This window comes from Tachypleus tridentatus, chromosome 3, assembly GCF_004210375.1.
Source record: "Tachypleus tridentatus isolate NWPU-2018 chromosome 3, ASM421037v1, whole genome shotgun sequence".
Lineage (NCBI taxonomy): Eukaryota > Metazoa > Arthropoda > Merostomata > Xiphosura > Limulidae > Tachypleus > Tachypleus tridentatus.
The window spans coordinates 1009019-1017646 of record NC_134827.1 but is presented as its reverse complement, the minus strand read 5'-3'; positions in this window follow the sequence as shown (position 1 = coordinate 1017646).

Sequence of the window (8628 nt, the reverse complement as noted above, 5' to 3'; positions counted from 1 at the left end):
ATGAATAAGTTCATGATAAAACAAGACTTACATAATTGCTATTCCCCAATTCTTACTAGCTGTAGAAGCTGCTTCTTCAAAGATAGAAAGTTCTACTAACGATACGGTTGGAACGATAACTAAAGGTGTTAACCACTGAAGCATTACTCCAATAACACCTGTAAGTCCAATAACAATTTCAAAGATGGATGCCACAATGATAGCGCCTTGTATCTAGTGAAATATATCAGGAGCTACATCATAAACAACATAGAGAGAACTTATATATAATAAGTCTGTTATGTATCCATTTAAAGTTTATTTTGGTAAGTATAGATCATAGTTATTGCATATTGAAATTAACAGGTATACACGCGTATATTTTGTATTGAAAAGCAAACTGCTACAGTAGTTATTTTATAATATTTTTATTAAAATAATACAAAAGTACAGATCGTTGTGGTACCAGTTGTATTTATACATGTTCATAATAATTGCCAAGTGCGATAACATCAAAACATTTTAATACTATATTTTCTTTCAGTGGATTGGATTATCTCATGCTTAAATATAAATAGTAATGTTCCAGATAATATTATATTAATTTAAATACATAGATTTTCACGTAAGAAACGTATTAGAAATAAAAACTAAGAATACTTGATAAACTCGATCGTAGGTATATCATTCATATAAAAATGTATAAAAACATAGCACGGGCTACGTCCTTTAACGAATTACCTTTCGTTCTTAAAAATCTGTATATTTTATTGTTTGGTTTTCTTAAGTCAATTGTCCTCTTGTAGCACAGAGGTATGTTTGCGTAGTTACAATGCCAGAAACCAGGTTTCGATGCACGTGTTGGCGGAGCACCTGCCGCCCATTGTGTAGCTTTGTGTTCGACTACAAACAAACATACCTTAATTCAATGGTATAGAATAAATGGAAAGGTCAAACGCAGGTGAATAAGACGGATATAACTATTTTTATAGTGTCATTCATAACCTTCCATTCACTTTCTGATCAGGAAGCTGTGGTTACCTTAATATTAACACCATTAGTTTAAGTAGAATACTAATTATTTTAATAAACTATGTTTATATAATTTCTCACCTCTCTCATTCGAGTTGCCAGATTGCAGCTCTTCTTCTGTTGCCGACAACATTTCTTCTTCACTGGGACACTTCCACTGAGGTAAACTCAAAATAGCAAATATCGGAGCCAGAAAGACGGAGGAAGAGCTTTGAATTATTGGAAGTCTACATAAAAACAACAACATAAAGTCAGTTCTTCACATCTAAATATTAAAGTAGCTTTGTCCGTAATTGCGCTGTATAGTTTAAGCGTGTAACAACAAATCGAAGTAATAATAATCAATATAAATACGATCCTGAAATATATATTACAGAATAAAACTTGAAGTAGTATCACAGTTGTATAAAATATTGCAGTATTTTACAGTAAGTGTTTGTGGTCGCTCTTTTAGCTATCATAAAATGACGATAAATTTCCCAATATTTTAATAAAATAATAGACCTAGAGTTGACTGGGGTTGGTGATGACAAGCTGCCTTTCCTTTAGTATTTCACTGCTAAATTAATGAAGATAACCATTGTGTAATTTAGTGCCATATTCCAAACAAGCAAAGCCAAAGTGTAAGTTATTGTAAAACCTCCCACACAATCATCTTTAGGCCCGGCATGACCAAGCGTGTTAAGGCGTGCGACTCGTAATCCGAGGGTCGCGGGTTCGCATCCCCGTCGCACCAAACATGCTCGCCCTTTCAGTCGTGGGGGCGTTATAATGTGACGGTCAATCCCACTAATCGTTGGTAAAAGAGTAGCCCAACAGTTGGTGGGTGGTGATGACTAGCTGCCTTTCCTCTAGTCTTACACTAAGTTAGGGACGGCTAGTACAGATAGCTCTCGAGTAGCTTTGTGCGAAATTCAAAAAACAAAAAACAAACAATTAACTTTTCAAATTTTAGGCAGTTTATAGTCTTCATCTCTTTCGTGTCTTAGAATAATGGTTGAACTCATACAATATTAATACCCAGTTCTGATAAATGTGGTGGGCATAGCACAAAAGCCCTTTGTATAGCTTTATGCTATATGAAGTGGAAAATAACCTGCCTGGCAGTGTTCTGTACGAAATTGATGGTGGTTTTATCTTATGAAACTGGATGGGGTTCATACAAGACGATATACGGATGATATAAGACCCACAATGTATTTCACAAGAAACATGGCGTGCACATTAAGGAAAGACAAGTTCTTGTTGAACAGTGCCAACTAGAGGGTTGCGTGAAGCTATGTGCCAGATCAAATGAGGATATCTCAATTATCCAAACTGTCGTCAGGTTGGCTAATCATCATAATACAGTGTTGGTCTGACATCTTTGTCTTGTAATGCCATCAAGCACGGAACATTCGTTTCAAACTGTACATAAACAGAAGCTATATTCCAAAAATAACATAATGTAAGGATCATAAGCAGCTCCATCAGACACTTGGGAAGAATGCATGTAATAATATTCTCCGTATGTATGCTACTGTGGACTATGACTCTACGACTCATGCCTACTGTTCTGAAGAAGGCATAATCCAGTCAACAACACCAACAGTAACCTGGCACGTCACGGTCCACAGCTACCACATGTATAAAATCTGGTGAAAATTATATTAATTAATATGTATGGAAAGGTGAATTATCGTGTTAGTGAGTGCAATTCCTTATAGTGCAATGCACTAGCACTGGTGTTTATAGTAATTTTTTTCAACAGATCGTTACATTTAATTGGATTCATATTCTTTGGGTCGCGGTTTCGAATCCCAGTCACACACACGTAGTGCAGTTACAGAAAATTAAAGCTCACAACACAGATACCCACAAAGACGTTCAAACAATAACATACAGAGATATACAAAAAATAGTAATTAACAAGGGTTTATGCATTAAACTAAACAATGATGAAATTATTAGAATTGTATAAGTATACTCTGAAAATAGACTACTGCAAAAATATCATAAAGTTTATATTAAAATACATTGATGAATCAGGTCTTAAATATTAAATATTAAAACAAACTTATAAATTCACAGCAGTTCGTTTCATTCTTAGTTTAAGTTTTATATGTTTTTATTTATAAATTCTGAATTTGAATGTATTTTTGTTGACGCATGTTCTGATGGTTTTAAATGTGTCGAAGTAGCTAAAAAAAAGTAATGTAAGAAAGTGGATAAGCTGAGAAGGATAAATTGAAACCTGAAAATAAGATAATCACCAGAAAAGCAAACGTGATCTCCTTGAACCCTCACAATCAGCTAATAATACCACATTAAGATACGTAGCATGTTCTACTGTTTTAAATACAGAAAATCTATTTCATAGATTTCTTAATTTGGTTTCTTTTGAATTTTGCGCAAAGTTACAAGAGCGTTATCTACGCTAGCTGTCCTTAATCTAGTAGTGAAATAACAGAGAGAAGGCAGATAGTCATCACCACTCATTGCTAAATTTTGACTGCTCTTTTGCCAGCAAATAATTGGATTGACCGTCATTTTATAGCGCCCTCTACGGCTAAAAGGTGAACGTGTTTCGTGGGACAGGGATTAGAATTCACGACCCACAGTTTAAAAGCAGAACGCCATAACCACTTCGACTCATTAGGTCCAATTTGTTAATTCACGTACTTTATACCTACTGGGAAATATATATAATTTTAGTTTGTGGTGATGAGTGTGATCACCCTAAGTGATCATATTTTGAGGATACTTTCTTACATTACTTGTTATCACCTATTTCGACGGATTTAGAAACCATCAGAACATGCGTCAACAAAAATACATTCAAATTCAGAATTTAGAAATATACGTATAAAAATTTAAACTTAGAATGAAGTTATAGGGCAAGTTAGACAAGCTCTCTCCTTACACACATACATATATATACGTATATTTGCATTTCAGGATATCTTAAAACATTTTTAGAAATATATCAATCATAGTGCTTAGTGAAAAACATCTTTCCTTCTTCCAAATAATATTATAGAGGACAGTTAGTTAGGCCATTTTTCTACAATTGCTTTGAAAATTTAAGGGAAGACTAGTACAATTTTTCTACGTTAAATTATTTTTCCACGAAACTACAATTCAAAGACATTCTGTGAGATGATAATTCTGCAGAAAGCTCTGATGGTTTCTGTAATTGTATTATTTAACACGGTTACTACGTCATATAAGCGTATTGTGTAGTAGTTTGATGTTTGTGATTTGCCACATATAAATAAATAAATTTTATAATATTACCTGAAACTCGAAACTATTCACAAGTCACTCCAAGATGTAACAGGTAAAGATCTGGATGTGGTATACTGATCACAAAAAGAAATCCTACCTTTCTCTCTTAGTACACCTACCTGTTGACTGAATCGCATATAAGAGAGTTTCATGTAGTGTGTTTTTGAGCTGTAACGAGATGAAGGGAGCAATGAATGTAATATTACAGGATGTCACGTAGCTATTAATCTAAGCGGTTGTGACGAAACTATTAATCTCATGATGGAATGTTATTTCACATTTAAAAAAAACACTCTTATTTCTTAAATCTGTAATTTCCGGTAAAACTTCCTAAGATAATTGAACTACATTTGAGATAAAAACAGAAACTCACTGATAAAAAAGAACTTTCAAACTGAACAAGGTAAAAATGTGTACTCTATATATATTAGGGTTACTTGGCTTGTTTATTATTAAGCTAAGAAAAATGTTGAAAGTTCTGAGTTTACATCCTTTATTTTAGATAGGACATCTTTATCAAAGAAATCCACTTCAAAAAATACTGACATTCTTCGTCGAATCATGATAAATATACTGAATTTTATATGATTTTGATTTTTGTATCTAACGTACTTACATAATTTTCTTCCTTTTAGTGTAGTAGCTCTCTGGAAATGTTATAGAACATTCAAACACAGATAACTGCTTTTTCTGTTTCGGTTCTACTTATCAGATGTCACATACCATTTAAGTCAGTGTTTATGGTTCTCCAGTGTCAAAGCGGTATGTCTGCAGACTTACACTGCTAGAAACCGGATTTCGACACCCAGGAGTGGCAAAGCAGACGTAGCCCATTGTTTAGCTTTGTGCTTAATTGAAAACAAACAAAACAGTGTTTGGTTATTTGTGAAAGCAAATATGGCGATTTGTTATGGTAAATAGACCAGCGTTTAGAAATTATTTATTTTGAGCAGATCTTTGTTTTTTAATATAACAACCACAACAAGTTCGACAGCAATGAACTGGTTAAACTCATACCTCCACACAAAAACTGGAGAAATGAATATGAAGCGAGAGAAAATGATACAATCACGTTTTACTGTACGTGTTTATTACCATATGTTACGACTGCATGTATAGGTATAGAAATATAGACGCCATCCTGGGAAAATGACCACACATGTTAGGTACGAAATTATGCAATGATAAAATTCTAGCTATAACAAGGGCGAATAACTAAATGGTCATATATGAATGACAAGGAAACATTTACCCTTCGAGACACAAATAAACGAAAACAAATTTATGATAATTGAGTGGATAACGAATCTGACATTTCTTTAACGACAGTTTGAATGCCCAGCTCTGCCCTTGGTGAAGATTTACAAGTCCATAATGGACTTTCTTTTTGAAGTTCTTCTAATATAGTTAAAATGTCTTCCTTCAAAAACGTTTTTAAGTTGTTTTAAGCAGACTGCACTTTATAGCCTTATTTTTCTCTTTGAAAACTTGGACAAATTTGCCAAGAAGAAGGAAAATTTCTACCAGGATTTTCAAAAACGTTCATTGTACAAAAAATCCGGTGCTAGACAGAAAAGTCATTAATGATAGTGAGGAAGTGTAGAAGTCAAAACGAGAAAATTCGCAGAAATGGAAAACTAGTTGCGTCAGTTCTCTTTCAAAGCAACCCATTTTACAGTAAAGATGTGGTCAGTATTTCTACTGTCCGGAGTTGGTACGGTTGACACAATAATTTTAAATTTTCTTCTACGGAAAACTATATTTTACGTCAAGAAGTAGGAATTATTCTAAAAGTATTTTAATTATTCAATACGCGTTTAATCCAAGTTTAAATCCTTAATCTAATTCTAGTATGAACCAAAAGTTAAAATGTGTGTATCAGAAAATATCTTCTTACGAAAATTGTAGCAATATCTTAAATCTTAACATTGTAGCTGGATATTTTATTTTATTTTTTTTAGAAACAAGTCAAAACACTCAAACTTTCATTTACAGTCTTTGACGTATGGAATTTTGTTGTGGTGTGAGTTTTTATTTACAATAGCTATTGTAGTAACGATATATGGGTTATTCAGCAGAATATTTTTATTTTTCAGTATGTGAAACGTTTAACAAGAATTCGTTTATATATAGTCTACTAAGTTAACATGCTAAATTTGACCTGAAACAGTCAGCTCGTTAAGGAAGAGATACGTCCAAAGACATAAAGTTTTACCGTAATATTAGATATTCATCACACAGGTATGACTAAACTTGTTTAGTGCGCATGAGAGAAAAACGCCTGTACCTTATTTTTTATGCTTATCCATATCCTGTTTCACTCGCTAGAGCTGGATTGTATAAAGACGAAAAATGCATCTTTACTTGTTAAAATATAACAGTCCGGCAACACATTTAACTAAACAGGAAATAATACTGGTATCATATACTCATAGATGAAGATGCGAAAGGAAACTTTCATAATGTTTTAACTATCAAATTTTAATGCAATTGGTGTGGCAGTAGATATTTTGTAAAATATGTAAAATAACGCTTAACATAAAAGTGTCTTCTGCATAAACACACATACTCAAACCATACACACCTGCTATCAGTTGGTTTCGATACAAGTCACGTAGTCTCTTTTCATATGTTCTGCTTGACTGAACACGTCGCAAAGGAGTGAAATTGAAAGATTTGTTTGTTTGTTTTGGTATTTCGCACAAAGCTACTCGAGGGCTATCTGCGCTAGCCGTCCCTAATTTAGCAGTGTAGGACTAGAGGGAAGGCAGCTAGTCATCACCACCCACCGCCAACTCTTGGGCTACTCTTTTACCAACGAATAGTGGGATTGACCGTCACATTATACAACCCCAATGCTCGGAGGGCGAGCATGTTTAGCGCGACGCGGGCGCGAACCCGCGACCCTCGGATTACGAGTCGCACGCCTTACGCGCTCGGCCATGCCAGGCCCAAATTGAAAGAAAAGATCATCGCGTAATTTTAAGAATTTCAAAAATGATTTTTTTGTCAAGGATTCTGTGCTAAGGTTCAAACTAAACATCTAAAGCACATGCAATCAGTAGCTTTGATAAAATTTGATTTAAGACTAACAATACCTTAAATTTATAAAGCTGAAATGTCCAGATGTTCGAAGTGAATATTATTTGAAATATTTTAAACTTATGTTTACTTGAGATGTATTCGTATTTTATTTTGATAATTTTACACCATGACTATTTCAACTGTTGTAAGTTCGTCACTGTTGAATAACATAAATAGTTATCCAGTTCTGTGAATGGATCGTTTCCATCACCTTGTAAGGTGGAGTTAGCGATACGTAGTCAAGAGCTCATAACGATTTAATACATTTCTGTAGAGTTGCAACTTCATGGTAAAGGAGTTGGAAACAAGTACTGTCCCATGAGAAATACAATTTAATTTACTATCAACTTACGTCTGATCTTTCGTAACTTATTAAAAGACAAGGTATCGTTATGTTTGACTATATTGAACGCACATATAATGTCTGTAATTTAGCAGTGTAAGACTAGGAAGAGGGCAGCTAGTCATGACCACCCACCATCAACTATTGGGCTACTCTTGATGTATAGTAGATGAATAGTAGGATTGACCGTAATATTATAACGTACCCGTGGCTGAAAGGGGGAGAATATTTGGTGTCATGGGGGTTTGAACCCGCGACCATCAGATTACGAGTCCAGCGACCTGACCACATAAAGGTTTAGTTTGGTTTTTTCTTGTTTTGACTTTCGCGCAAAGCTGCACCAGAACTATCGGCGCTAGCCCTCCATAATTTAGCAGTGTAAAACTAGACGGAAGGAAACTAGTTATCATCACCCACCGCCAACTCTTTTATTAAGTGTGTGTTTTCTTATAGTTATCCGCTGTGTCTAATTACTAGAGTCAAACCGTTGATCTCAGTATTATGAATCAGAAGACTACATCTATTTCCTTTAAATCCTATAATAAATATGCTTAAAGGAAATTTGAAAACATATATGCAGTGTCATTTACGGGTGTTGGTCTAATAAGAGTTTCCAATGATTTGTGACGAGCGTAGCCCTAGTTGGTAAAAGGACAAATGCTGTTTTCGCTTCGCCTCTAGAAAAACTGTGTGGGAGAAATAAATTAACCGATTGTTTCTAGAATAAACTCAATCGAAATGATGGCCCACACATTAGGTAGTCTATTCAGGATAGTGTAATATTTCAATATTTTACATGCCCGGTTATCTAGTTACATTATATAATGATCAGAACGTGACGCTATTTATAGCTTTTTTAACCCAAACATATTCCTTGAACCAGATTTTAAAGTTCCATTCGGTAGTGTAGGCCTAATCGTACT